At 34.4% G+C, this 15,823-nt stretch overlaps 1 pseudogene across 1 annotated transcript in view; it reads right to left on the bottom strand.

The window, feature by feature from the left end:
- Positions 1–430: 430 nt before the first annotated feature.
- LOC147830385 (putative uncharacterized protein ENSP00000383407) overlaps positions 431–15,823 on the bottom strand; it is a 36,969-nt pseudogene continuing 21,576 nt past the window's right edge. The window contains exons 3-6 of the transcript XR_015449774.1: positions 15,488–15,528; positions 12,626–12,663; positions 9,736–9,822; positions 431–507 (exon numbers count right to left, since the gene is read on the bottom strand). The product of XR_015449774.1 is annotated as a putative uncharacterized protein ENSP00000383407 (transcript). The remainder of the gene's footprint in view (positions 508–9,735; positions 9,823–12,625; positions 12,664–15,487; positions 15,529–15,823) is intronic.

Genomic DNA, 15,823 nt, shown 5'->3' with positions numbered 1-15,823 from the left:
TGGGTTAATTAATGCAACCTTCAAAGTGATAGGTCAGGAATCATAGTAGAATTTTTTATATCAAATGTGAAGACACAGGCACATGACCCACACTGACAGATAGTTTGAAGCAGTTATCATAGGTCTCACCAGCAAATATTCCAGCATATTAATTTAGCAGGCCCAGACTTACTTATCAAAATGCTGTAGAGCATGATATTTTGCATAATCAAAAAGGTTTATCATCTTTAGTTATCATTTGATTTTTTATTTATATTTCAATTCACAGGCATAAGCATATCACTTACAAACAACCAACAATAACTAAATACAAAATAGCTACAAAGCCATCTAAATATTGCATATTATACCTAGTATATTATGGACCTCAGTAACAAGATGCTTTTCACAAAACACCATGTGAATGGTGATTATGCACGTTATTTACCTGTTAAGAAGGTCCTTGAATTTTTTCTTCTTGAAGCATATGTATGTTAGTATTCATAAGAAAATCACCTTCATTTAGATCTATGAAAAGATATAAAGGTTACACACAGAGTATCAATAATTAAAAGACTCAAGACTGGGGGTGTAGCTCAATGGTAACATATTTTCCTAGCATGCATGAGGCCTTGTACACAAAAAGACAAAACAATTACATGTTTTAGGAAGTTTAGGGGTAATTTAATACTTATCATATTTTTATTTAGTCTGTTAAGGCATTATATTGGCTTGATCATAAAATTTCTTTTCTCAAACATATATTACTTTTATAAGAAACAGATCAAAATAAAATAGCAATTTACTAAAATAACCCAAAATGCCACCACACAACTGTGTTGTTAAGCAAACCAGATAACTTCACTGTGACTCAGTTTCTCTTTTGGTAATAAAAAGACAGCATTCAACTTACAAAACTCAAAATTCTATGATCCCATGCAACTATCACCTCACCTGTTTGCATTAAACTAAATTTCCCACCCCTGGCATTTTAGGCTTCATCAGCTTGGGTCTTCTCTACCTGAATTATTTATGTCAAAATTATTCTATGCATGCTTTAGTAAAAGCTTTTTTGGTATCCCTTTGCTTGCAGCTAGAAGAAGCCTTTTCAAAAGTAACCAATTCCCTTTCAGTCTGTGGAAAAGGGCTTGATTTATTTACATCTGGAACATACTGTGTGTTAAAAGAGAAGACTTCAGGTGTCACTTAATCTAAGCCTTTTATTTTACAGATGAGGAAACAGAGACCTACAAAAGTCATGGGGGACCAGGCTCCTGACTTTCCCCTTTTATCCTTTTACTTGCAGACACTGCTTTAACTTTTCACTCTTTCTTTTTGTCATGTTCTGTGATGAGGAAGGACAGGCAAGACCTATCTTCCCCATATGGCACAAATAGGTGCACAATTTTCTCCAAATCCCCTTCATAGCTGTGGTCAAAAGATTTGTTAAATTCACTGCTCAGTAACAGAGTTATTTGCACGACTAACTTAAAAGAGACCGTACTACAGGAGACCAACAAGTACCTACATTTTAAAATGAGATGGTTTGTGATCTGATTATTTGAAATAAGATCTTCCATTACAGGATCAGGATGCTAGAAAGTGATTTTTTGAAACTTGTATTCTTCATTTCTGTACTTAAAAAGAAAAATTTCTTCCCACCCTTTCTTGTTTCCTATGAGTTCTCATTTTTTAAATCTCATTAACATGAATTGAAGAATTCTTTCTAGAGCTTCCTTTTAGAGAATTTCTAGGTATAGAAAGAAAGTAAATTGGCTTCTGCTATATGATCTGGAATCTAGCAGAGAAAAAAGATATGCCAATGTACAGTGCTCTTACATAACAAGGTAGTAAAATGAGTGACTCAGAAATTGTCCTGTGCAATGAGATCATTACAGCCAAGAGTCTTTGTGAAAAACACTGAGCCAGAATGGAAGCTTAAATGGATATGAAAAGGTGGAAGAAAAGGAGAAAGTACAAATGAAGCAGCAATGCTGTGAACAATGTCCTATAGGGCAGAATGAGTAAACCATGTTTAGGGGTAGAGGTGGAGATTAATTGTGCCAGAGGGCAATTTGGATATAGTATGGGAGGAGATGAAGTTGTGTGACCATTAATTGTGATGTGTCAACTTGACCAAATTAATAAACATCTACCTGATTAGTGAAGCACACTTCTGGTACATCTGTGAAGTGTTTCCAGAAATGATTGCCATGTATGTAAGCAAACTGAGGGGGAAAGACCCACACTGATTTAGGGTGGCATCATCTAATAGACTTGTAGCCTGGATGGAATGAAAGGGAAAGAAGGGAGAAATCTGTGTTTGAAAAGGTGCATCTTTTGCTACCACTACTGCCTGTGCATATTAGACTTTAGCTTCTTCAGCCTTTTGACACAGACTCATACAGGCAACTCTCCAAGGACTACCCAGGCCTTCCTGCACTGGACTGATGCTTCATCCTTGATCCCTCTTTCTCTGTGGTTCCTTGTCCTGAGCAGCTCCTGGATTCCCTGGCTCTCTAGCACCGAAATAGCAGCTAGAGTGGTTCTATAGGAAAAGAATTTTAAGGAGAATTTCTCCAGATGCTACAGTGGTTCTTGGTGTGGGCTCCCTAATTTGATGAGACTTAAAAGTCATCCTGATAATGTAGAAAGAATTGATAGACAATGGTGTAAACTGTTCAAAGAAATAAGCAACATAGATCCATTCGATAGTCCTAATTTATCTTCTGAGATGGAAGGAATTTAGTGACTCTATATATGACATTTTTTAAAAAATTGGAAAATTAAAAAAATATGATGTTAGCTGGTTGTTCTTCTCTGTACAAAGTAATAAAAGAGCAGAATTAGCTCAAAGATTCAATTTCCCAGCTCCAGACTTTCATAAACCTAAAGACTCTTAAATGTGTCCTGAAGGACAATCTTATCTCATATATCTGTAGGGCTGAAGTTGCTGAAACCCAAACATAAGCCTTTATCACATGATTGGCTACATTACAGTGCAAGTTTAAATCTCTGTCTGGAAGGATATCTGAGGTTAAAGTGAGGCATTAAGTAGACAAGAAGAGAGGCCTATATATTGGAATGGAGATGTCTGGGAGAAACCCGATGAGCCTGGGGACTTTGGACTCCTGAATTCAGATGAGTTTATTTCACAAGGGAGATTTCCCCACTCTCAGTGACAGAAGTGTCCCAGCCACCAGCCCCTGTGGTGTTGGTCTCTCCAGCTCTGCCTGAGGAAACTAATTCTGTGTTGACTATGGAATAACAACCTTCTCTGATGCAGCGACCAAACAAAACAATGTAGGTGCTTTGCAGGCCCCACTGTCACCACTCATTTTTTCCACACAGTCTATAACCAGGCTCAAATCTTAGAAGGCTCCTAGAGGTGAGGTACATAGCATGACCAAGTTGATGTAGCAGGATTAACAGTAACAGGCTGGATTGGTAAATGTAGCTCAATTTTAATGACCCTTCATTACCTGGTGCAAGAACTTGGATATAGTCAATGAAACAAATGATGCAACTATAAATACAATAGTCAAACAAATAACAAAATGAAGTAATTTGGTCAAGGAGACAATGGGTATATGAGAGCATGCTAGAGGGCCAGCTCCCCAGCTAAGGGTCTCAGCTTTCTCAGTTTAACTTTCCTGAGATTTGGGGTCCATAGATGTTAATTTCCTGCATTCTTTTTAAAAGAATATAAATATATGAGTTTTGATGTAAAATTTTCTAATTTTTAAAATATTATATGGTTACAATCATGCTTTTCTTCAGAATAAAAGCTGTTATAGAGATATCGGGCTATATCCCCTACTGTAGAAAATGGGGAATCTGTGAAGATTTTGGATTAAAAATGAGATACCATGATACCTGCATCTTATGAAAACTTTTCAGAGTGTGTCTACTATATGTTTTATTATTTGTGATCTCCAAAATATTACTCTACAAAGATAACTTTTGGAAAAACAGTGCTAATTTAGTTCCAAGTAGTGACACTAGGTGAATTATCAATAGATTGTATTTTTCAAGGATGACCACAACATTCCTCATAACATATGCTCTTCCACATCATGACCTTGCCACTCCTTCATTAAGAAATGAATGTAGGCTGATCTTGTTGAATGTAGGCTGATCTTATCGACTCATTTATCAGGTAAATTTGTGATTTCCAAGGCCAGGTCAGAAGAAGTCTTGCCACTCCTCCCATGATCTTTCAGGATCATTTCCAAACATATCCTCTTGTGAAATGTGATGTACTTGCATCTTACTCCCTCTGGAAACTTAATCTTTAGGCTGAGAGAAGCTGACATCATCACACGGAGAGACATTGTATAGGTTCTTGAGAGAGAGTTCAGGTTGAGAGCCCAGTCTATCCAGACCAGGTGCCAGACATGTGAGAAAGCCCAATTCCAGCCCCCAAACCTTTAAGTTTTTCCTAATCATTCAAACCTTCCCAAATGAAGCCTCAGACATTACATCATGAGGCACTGCTCTGAATAAATTCTTGACAGCTGGATATATCTTATGAGCTTAATAAAATGTTGTCCTATGCCACTAAGCATTTGGATTGTTTGCAGCAACAGTTTATCAGAACATGCATGAACTACCTAGTGGATCACAAATAGATGTGTAAATATACGTTTATGTAAAAGTGTGCCATCCAGTGTGACAACTGAGTCAAACTGCCCATCCACTGCAGATGCAGAAAAAAAGAAAAAGAGGGAGTTGAGGTATAAACACGATCTTTATTTACAATCAGCTTCTAGGTGATTCTAATAGAGATATTTCGGACTGTATTAATTTTCAAGCAGGCAACCTATAACCCTCATAGGAACTTACTCAAAGAACTGAAGGATCCCAAGATTCATTTGTACAAAGCAGAGAAACTTTGCATGCTCTTATTATTCAATTCAGGAAGCCTTCCTTGGAAGTCTAAGAGCTAGCACTACAGAAGTAGCCTTTGCTTGGAGAGTTTATTCTCACATTATAAGTGACATTCAAGTGTGAAATTGGACTTCTCTCTGGCATTCCTCATGCAGTCCAGTCTAGCCAGAGCTGAGCTGCTGGCTCTTGGGCAGCATTTGTTTTGTTTTGTTTTGCTTTTTGTAACTAAATATATTGATCTGGGGGTACATACACAAGGCCCTAGGTTTGATCCTCAGTGCTGAAAAAAATGTGGTCCATAAATGTTAACTGGAACGGCAGATATATTTATAACTTTACTTGTCATATAAAAATGGGGAATATTAGGTAGCAGTACAGCAAAGAAGTAGGACTAATGAGATCTTAAAAAATTAAACCAAAATATTTATATACTTAATTGAAGAGGCTGGCCAAATAATATTGACAGGAATTCAGGAGGGAATGAAAGTTTCAAACCTGTAACACTTGAATGGTAGGACAGAAGGTCTTAAGAACAATTTTTTGCCTTTGGCTTTTCTTTAGATAATGAATATCACAAGGCTAAAATAAAGAGGAGTGATTTTTAAAGTAATTCTGCAGCAGCGTGGGTGGAGTTAATACTCATTTTTTTCAACTAACCATGTTTCCTGGATTATTCCATATTCTCTGACTTCCTTTACTAAACTATACCAGTTTTTCAAACATGTTTTATGGAATAGCCTATGATAGCTATATTTGAATAGTTTGAAAAAAATCTCCAAATCCTCAGATATGTTTTGTTATCACTTAATTATTTTTTAAATGTTGCTTTGCTTTTATTCTTTGTACTTTTTGGTATAAAGTACAATAAGCTTGTTCTTTAATCTGTCTTTATTTAATCATAACAAAATCTTGGACAAAATGAATTTATAGACTCAGTTTTTTTCCATAAAACAAAAACCAAAATAAATTTGAAGATTTTAAAATTAACTTTAACTTACAAAAATGAATATTATGAACATTCTCCCTGTTAATATTGCTGAAAGTACAACAATTAACATAAATTACAGAATAATTTCCCTTAACACCTAAACTATGCAAATTTTTCAGTTATAAAGTCCTAAGCAATCAATTTACCCTACATTTGTTTTACAGATGTATTCTCTTTCAATAGCACAGATGTAGGGTTAGATAAAATTCTTCTCAGGAAAATAGACTACATAATCTAAAAATACTATGCTTTTGGCACTCAACTCATTCTGATTAATTTCTGCTTCACAAATATAAGTGTAGTCATGTTGGGGAGCTACATAAATATCTTCCAGGATTAAAACAACAGACACAAAGTCTCAGCTACATATAGCCTATGAAAGCCTTTTGTTTTCATGTGGATTCAATATTCTTTAGGGGTGAAATGCTATTAATATAATATATACCATGTATAAATATCATTTTGAAATTGCAATTGATGGAAATAGTCTTTTGCTGTGAATGGTGTAGTTTGTAACAGATTCTTCAGGAGTTAATGTCACTCCCACAGTTTATTTCTCTATATTTTCTTCTGTTTTATTGTGGTTATCTTTACAATTTCATAATTAGTGACCAGCGAAAAACAGGGGCCAGGCGTGATAGCAATGATGCACTTTCCCATCTTTGTCGCACTAAATTCCACAGACTGCTTACCCTTAGGCACAGTAAACCACTCTTAAGCAATTATGCAATTAACAGCTAAAAAGTGGTGTTTAAAACGAGAAAGAAATATTATGGGTTGGTTTGTAGGGGACTAATTGCTTAGAAACACTCTGAGCCTTCCAAAGGAAGCTGCTACACCCATGAAATCTGAGCCCAGAACTTGAAACCATGCCTCCCCCCACTGCATTTCTCCCTGCAATTTATATTGACAGTGACAGCCTAGGTCTCAGGCCATCAACTCTTCCTAGCACAGCATTAATCCCTAGGTAATGTCCTGTGACTCAACTACTACTGCTGAACTGTTGGCTAAACTTCTTGGACACACACACACACACACACACACACACACACACACACCATAGAAACACATGCTCACTCAGGGACCTGAGAAACAGCAAAGCTGGGACATGTTCTGTAAATTTGTTTTTTCTTTGAGATGGTAAAGATCCCCAATCAGAAGTACCTCACCCATAGACAAGATCCTTCATGACTTGTCAGTGCAGCTCTAACAGAATTACCTCAATATTGCTTCTAAATTTAAAAAGCAAATCAAAACAAGCATACACAACCTTTGATTGTTGTACAACCTTTCACAGAATGACAGTTTTAGAAAATAGAATACTTAAAGAAATTTGTGATAAAAACTATCTAGAAGTATATAATACAGTTAAAGCGTCTTCACCCATCAATCAGGATACAATAATCTAAAATATTAAAGGGATAGAAGAATGAATAGATGGTGGGTAGATGAATAGACAAAATGAAGGAAGGATGGATAAATCTTTGACTCTGGATGCAGATGAATAGACTGGCATCCATGTTGTAAAGAGAAAGTCTAATCAAACATAATGATATAAAAGATCCCTTTGTTATAATTAAAATATTTCAAATAATCAGGAAGACTTTCAATTATTTACTGAGGAGAAAATTTTAAATATTTAAAAATCCAACTAAAGTTTCACAAAATAGTACCTAATCTTTGATAAAATTGAAATATTTCAAATGAAGAATGATCATTATTTCTATACAAAAATTGCTTTGTAAATCTAACAGCTTTTGAAAAAACAAAATGAAAAATACGAGAGAATGTATAATCAAACTATTAAACTCCCTACTGCAAAAATACATTAAATTCCCTTTGTTCCAAAATATTTTAAAAATCAGTTTAGTTAAATATCAGAAACTTTTGAATTATCAATAGCCGACATCACTGATTTTTTTTTCTTAGATTCTTTTATTGGTACATTTTAGGTATAAAATATTTACATTTATCATTGGGTACTTGTACCTTTACATGATGCATCTTGGTTCTTAATTTTTCCCCATTTCCTGTCCACCCTTCCCTATTTACAAAGACTTTGTTTCCATTTTCTCCTTTTCACATAATTTTTCCTTTCCCTTCTTTCCTTTCCCCTTCCCCTCCCAGTTTCCCTACCCCCTTTGTACCTTTTCTTCCTATTTCACATGATCAATTATTCATTTTAATCATTATTTACACTTTCAGTTTCTCACACTAGAGAAACTATTCAGTATTTACACATGTGTGTCCTATTTATTTCACTTAAGAGTATGTCCTCAATATGCATCCATTTAGCTATAAATGACTCTAGTTTCTCATTCTTTATGGCTGAATAGTACTTCATTTTATTTAAAAAAACACATCTTTTTATCCAGTTTCCAGCTGATGGGCACTTGGGCTGTTTCTAAGCTTTTGCTATTACAAACTGTGCCTCTATAAACATGGGTGCACATATATTGCTGTGGTATGATTCTTTTAATTCTTTTGGGAAGATATCCAGCAGGGGTATTATAGCTGGGTCAAATAGGACCTCTAGCCCTATTTCTTTGAGGTATTTCCATACTGATTTCCACAGTAGTTGGACCCATCTGCACTCCCACCAACAATGGAGAAGGGTTCCTTTCTCCCCACACCCCCACCAGCATTTGTTATTGGTTGATTTCTTGATAGCAGTCATTCTTTCTGGGGTGAGGTGGAATCTCAGCATTGTTTTCATCTGCATCTCTCGAATGACCAGTGATTTTGAACATTTTTTCATATGTTTATTTGCTGCTTTTTCTTCTTTGTCAGAGAAATGTCTGTTCATTTCAGATGACCATTTTTGAATTGGGTCTTTAATTTTGGGGGGTCTGATTTTTTTAAGTTCTTTGTACATTCTAGAGTAGTCCTTTGTCTGAGGTACAGCTGCTAAAAATCTTTTCCCACATTGTAGGTTGTCTCTTAACTCTGTTGGTGGTTTCTTTTGCAGTGCAGAAGCTTTTTAATAAGATGAGATCCCAGATGTTTATTCTTTATGCTAGTTCCCATGCTACTGAGGTTTTGTTCATAAAGTCTTTTCCTATGCCAATGTCTTCAAAAGTTCTACCTAACTTATCTCCCAGGAAGTTTAGTGTTTCTGTTTTAATATTTAGATTTTTAATCCACTTCAATCTTAGTTTTACAAGGGATGTCTTTCCATTTTCTTACATCCTCTTGGATCTCTTTTTTCAGAGTGCTCTTCACTGATTATTTCTTATTCCAATAAACTTGGAGGGAGGGAATACCAAGCAGATCAACTTTTCACACTGTTATTTATCTTCATGAATTCTTAAGACTTTCTGTTTTATTAATTACTTCCCTGAAGTTAAGTGATTTTAATTATTAAATCATTTATTAATAATAGTATCATCTATACCTGACCATTCTTCCTGGGACTTTTAAAATTATGAAATGAAACAATTCTGCAATAATAACCAAGGTCATTTCTCTGAAATTTTTTAAGAAACCTAAATGTAACAATTATTAAATATATCATTATGTGTGGAAGGTTTTCTGTGTGCTGATTTTTAGTGCATTTTAAAATCCTTTTGGACATTAAAGACTTTCAAATATTATTTGTAATGTATACTTTTCTTTTTGTTTCAACCAGAAAATTAATTAGATTTAATTTCCTGTCTGTATGTTGTATGTGTTTTATGTATAAATACATGAACATGTATTTATCAATTATAAGCATTAATAATATATACATGAATATATACTTTATTTTATTAATTTTTTATTTAAGTAGGCCACAATGCCTTGTTTATTTTAATGATGAAAAATGTAAATTTCTCTTACCTGCCCTTTAAACTACTTTGGAAAAATGCAAAATCAGCCAAATTAAATTTAGCAATTACCTTTTAGCTGACAGAGCCTTCTGATGTGGGAATTGTTCTCAGCCTTGCTGGATTCCTGCCAGAATGTGTCATTCACAGTTTTTCCTTCTAAAGTAAAGCAGAGGATTGGTTTGCAGAATTTACAGTAACATCTGTCTGGTAAATATAAGAACTTTGGAATGAAAACACTTTCAGCACATGCTTGTTTCTTGGTACGTGATGTGTTAAGGAACTGTGTGGCTCTTTCTGGGGAGTTCTATTCCCAGATGGATGACCCCAGGCAACCTGTGAGCTGTGCATTTATTTCCATGAGCTGTATGAGCACTGATGCATATATGGTAAAATGTTGTTACTCCAATACTACTTGATAACTTACAATTGCATTATTTTTGGAGTAGTTTTCTTGAGCTCATAACCATATTTATACATAAGTTAAAGTAGCCTCACCCTTCACATTCTCCATTATTTTAAAATGAGTAAATCTGCACAGAGAATATTGAACTCTGATAGTTTCATGAAACCATAAAATCTTTGAGTGGAAGAATCATAATTTGCTGAGCTTTGTCCTCCCCAAGTAAGACCCAGATATACAGAGAAATGAATTGTACCGAATGAAGAATTGATATCTCTTCTAAAAGATCTATCATTCAATAGGTAGCAGCACACATTGATAAAACAAACTTTACATAATATAACCAAAGCATAAAATAGAGACAAACCCAGCATGCTACATTTTTTTCTAAATCACTATTTGCTCTCATGTTTTGATTATAGCAAAGGCAAGTGATCATCAAGAATTATGTTTTTATATGAGCACCTATAGTTTTGTATGTACAAGCAGACAAGATTGTTCTGAGAACAATATTAATGGAAAATAACATTTTCCCTTACTTCTTTTTATTTAATGCTATGAACTAATCAAATCATGCCTAATATTTGAAATATTTAACAAGTCGTGGTCACATGATGCTGACTAATGAGATAGGACACAATCCTGAATTGGGTGTTTGAATTTGGGGGGCTCTATTTTTTTTCATTTCTTTATATATTCTAGTTAGTAGTGAATGTCCCTTTTTTTTTTTTTTTTTGGTACTGGGGATCGAATTCGGGACCTTGCGTTTGCGAGGCAGGTGGCAGAACCACTGAAATGAACAAACATTTCTCAAAGAAGTAAAAGCAGCAAATAAATATATGAAAAAAATGTTCAACATCACTCGTCGTTTGAGAGATGCAGATGAAAACAACGCTGAGATTCCACCTCACCCCAGAAAGAATGACTGCTATCAAGAAATCAACCAATAACAAATGCTGGCGGGGGTGTGGAGAGAAAGGAACCCTTCTCCATTGCTGGTGGGAGTGCAGACTGGTGCAACCACTGTGGAAATCAGTGTGGAGATACCTCAAAGAACTAGGGCTAGAGGTCCCATTTGACCCCGCTATTCCCCTGCTGGGTATCTTCCCCAAAGAATTAAAAGAATCATACCACAGCGAAATATGTGCACCCATGTTTATAGAGGCACAGTTTGTAATAGCTAAAGCTTGGAAACAACCCAAGTGCCCATCAATTGGAAACTGGATAAAGAAGATGTGGGGTTTTTTTATAAAACGGAGTACTACTCAGCCATAAAGAAAGAGAAACTAGAGTAATTTATAGCTAAATGGATGCATATTGAGGACATACTCTTAAGTGAACTAAATAAGACACACATGTGTAAATACCGAATACTTTCTCTAGTGTGAGAAACTGAAAGTGTAAATAAGGGTTAAAAAGATTAAAATGAATAATTGATAATTTAAAATAGGAAGAAAAGGTCCAAAGAGGTAAAAAGGTGAAAGGAGGGGAAGGGAAAAGGAAAGAAGGGAAAGGAAAAATTATGAGAAAAGAAAAAAAATGGAAACGAAGTCTATGTAAATAGGGAAGGGCGTACAGGTAATGTGGAAAAAATAAGAACCAAGATACATCATGTACAGGTACAAGCACCCAATGATAAGTGTAAATGTATTGTATACCTAAAATCTACCAATAAAAGAACTTAAGAATAAAAAAAAAAAAAAAGGGACACAGTCCTGATGGCTGCCACTGCTGGAAGCATTTCAAACTTGATAAACAGGCAGATATCCTTGGAAGATACACCTATTGAGGATGATCACCATGGTCATGTTGAGCTTTTCAGACCCTACCAGGAAACTGGTTTTTAAATGAGGAAAATAGTGATGAACTTGAGATCTGAGGCCCTGAATGAAGAAGGAAAGGAGAAAAGGAAACCAAAATTTTCATACTGCATAAACTGATTTTTGACTGGATGAACCACATGTTTTGTTATTGTGAATGGATGTTTCATAGTGACTGACTCCCTATAGTCTGTAAAGGAAGGAGATGATTTATTACCTTTCTGAAAGTTATTAATACAATTATACTTTTACTTTAGAATTAAAATACAAATCAAATCAATTGTCCTTACTATGGATGTTGTAATGACAGAAACTAAAGAGAAGATCTGCTGTGTAAAATGCTGTGGAAGAGTCTTTTATAATAAAACTGTTTTCTGCTTCTTTTTTATTACTAAATTCATATGTCTGAAAAAAATCTCTAACAGGTCACCTTGACCATGCACCAGCCAAGCTAAATGTGGGAGAGTTGGAAGATAATCAGCCAATAAACTACCAAAGAAAATTATTCTATTTAAATGTAAAAGGAAATATTTCAAATAAATCAATGATTTCTTTATCTTAGTCATTTGAAGTTAGAATGGAACCATATTTCTTTTTTAAATTTCTTCTATAGAATAGAAAAAAACTCAATTTGATTCTCATTAATCACTTATTGTTGCTTTCTGGCAGTAGCAGAAGAGAGGAACTTTTAAGGGAACAAAATACATAATTTTCAAAAATAATCTTATGAATCACTAACCAAATATTTTATTTTCAGATATAAATTTCCGAAATTACCTAAAAGAATAAAACAACACACAGGTAATACAGATTTAATAAATAACATTTTAATCAAACAAACAGAAACTAGTATGTGTGCAATGCCTCTGAAGTCAGAAATGAATTCTACTTGTAACTAAGGACTACTTATAAACATGAAGTTTTCTGATCCTACAAGGCAAATTATTAAATGAAAACCATGCCAAGACCAAAGTCAGAACATATTATACAGATGCAATGTTTTTCTGAATATTTTCAATCTGTAGTTGGTTGAATCCATAGATGTAAAACTTGTAGATGCAGAGGGCTAACAAAAATTCTGTTTAATAAATACAGGACAAATGGATACACATTGAAAGAACCACTATGCAATCATTACTAAAACAATAGATACAGAAAATCGATGCTAAAGATTTTAGTTAAAAGACTAATGGCCAACTTTATGTTGGATGAATCCTTGATACAATATGAACCCACTTAGGAGTATCACCATTATGAAAATAGAGTTTACCAGGAAGTACACACTACTGAAGATCTTTTAAATAAATACATACAGATACACACATTTAATATGCACATATATAATAATATCAAACTTTAATTACATCACATCTCAAGATTTAATTAAAAACTAAAAGTTTACAAGAAGCAGAGTACAGAAAAATATGTTTTAAAAAATATAACAGGATTCTGGCAAAGTACCACATGCCTGTAATCCCAGCCCTCTGGGAGACTGAGGCAGAAAGATGGCAAGTTCAACCCCACCTGGGCAACTTAGCAACTTAGCAAGGTCCCATTTCAAAATAAGCAATTTAAAACTGACTAGGGATGTAGCTCAGTGCAAAGGCCCTGAGTTGGTCAATTTCCAACGATTGAATGGGAAAAATTCAAAAATTCAGGAAATTTCTCAGGGCATACAACCCAGTTTCTTCAACAACAACTATAGATAGATAGATAGATAGATAGATAGATAGATAGATGCAACATTGCATTGAGCTTCTTTGGATCCTGTCTCAAACTATCTGTAAAGTAGTTGAGGCTGTCAGAGAAATCTTAACACTGGCTGTGTATTTGGTGATATTATACTGTTTTTCTCTTTTCATTCCAGGGAAGTAGAATATTTTGATTACACTTCTAAAAAACAAGTTCTTATTTTATAACTATATATCAGAACATGAAAGTATATTTCTCAGACCTGCTTTATTAAAAATCTCAGTAGAGATGGAGTGGGGGGAGTAAAATAAGTATAGAGATAAAATAAGACATACAATAGATTGATACTTGTTCAAACTCGACAGTGTGAGTTCATCATGAACTTCTCCTCCGTGTATGATTGAAAACTTACACAATAAAATGCTTTAAATAGAAACAATGGCACTATGGCATATGCCAATTTGACCATGTTAATAAATTCACACATATATCCTGTACATGTAATTTTGTTATAGCATAAGTATTTTCTAATATCGATATTCTGTAGTCATTAAATTAAAGCCAAATTCACTCTTTTGTTAAGCTCAAGTCTGTAAGCAAAAATCTGTATATATAACTTTATTTTTATTAACCATTTGGGGAGGGACTGTTTTAAAAATTTTAACACACAATGCTTAGGACATTTCTTGGCATGTGGCAATGTTTCAAAAGAGGCTATTTACACTATTACAAATTGAAATAAGTATATAACAACATGAGATGTTATTCATTTTAGGGAATAGACATTTGAGGAACATGAAAGAATCTTCAATGTTATTTTATAGTTTAGAATCTGAGGAGCACCTTATTCAATTGGGTTGATGTTGAAAAATCATAATTTGTCAGCGTTGGGCACTTTCACTTTAATTTATCCTCTTTCTGTGACTCCAAGTTTTGGTATCCTTTAATCTGTGGATGCATCAATTATAGCCCAACAGCTGTAATTTCCTTTAAGCAGTTGACCTAGAATTAGAGAGTTCCTTATCTGTGAATAAAATGAGCTGCTATGTATGTGGGGCAGTAAGACTGAGTAAGTCCTGGCAAAGCCTGTTTTTTACTCCAATTCATGCTTAAAATGCCAATGTTGTAGCTTAGGTAGTTAGATGTGACTAAAATGCAACTACCTCTGACTGGAAGGCACTCTAATCTGTTGATCACCAGATTGCCTACTTACTATGGATCTGTTTTATATCCTTAAATGGTAGAAAGCTTTGGGTAGGAGAGGGAGAAAAGAACACGGAACACAGAGTGCAGGGGCCAGGAGAGATGAAGGCTGTAAAAAAATCACTCAGAGAGGACTTCACACCATTTACAATTTGATCTCCAACCAATCTAGGCAGCAAGGAAGCCATTTTCTTGTGTCATCTGCAAACGGTCTGAAAATTTCCCTGTAAACCAACTTCTTGGCCCTGTGTATTGCTTGCTTGTTAGTTAAAAAACCCATTACCTTATATAACATGCATATGTCACATCTTCTGACAGCTCAACATACTGAATGTAAAGCCAGGACTGACCTAAATAACCCAAACCTCTTTGCAAACACATTTTGATTTGGATTAGAAAAATTCTTTAGACGATTAATAGGTCACTGATAGAAACATGTTTTCAAGTAGGCTCCCACTTTAATCTGAGCCTCATTTAAATGCATTCCTTCTGAAAATTTAATTTTCATATCCCTTTCTATAGGAACTTCACAATACAGGATTTCTATGCATCAGCATAAATAGAGAAATGGTGGCAGAGTAATACATACGTAGATTTGTATATGGCAGTGAAAAAAAAGTACTTTGGCAAGAAACCCACTAAAATACTCACATTTAACATTATAGAACCAAGAGAACACAAAGTTTATGAAGTATATTTGACTTACTTTTTCTTTTCTGGTTTTTCATTCTCAAAATTAGAAGCTTCCTGTAAAATAAAATAAAACCATTTCAAGAAATCAGAGAGCATTGAAGTATCATTTATCCATGAGTACAATTTATTTTTGCCGTATGTCATAGAATCTTGACTCACCTTTGTGTTCATTTTCTTTTTTATATTTTAACTTTGGAAAAGGTAAGGTATAGTACTTTCTTTATTAACTAGAGCTTATACCTTATTCTAAGCCCTGGCCAAATTGAAAACAAAAATGTCTTTTAAGTAAAAACATGTGGTTAAATCCTCACAATTTTAACCCAACAAAACCAAGGGGAGAGATACGAAG

This window comes from Heterocephalus glaber, unplaced genomic scaffold (assembly GCF_053883595.1).
Source record: "Heterocephalus glaber isolate CG9 unplaced genomic scaffold, H.glaber_assembly_v1.0 deba00000122, whole genome shotgun sequence".
NCBI lineage: Eukaryota > Metazoa > Chordata > Mammalia > Rodentia > Bathyergidae > Heterocephalus > Heterocephalus glaber.
This window is presented reverse-complemented; position numbering and strand designations above follow the sequence as displayed.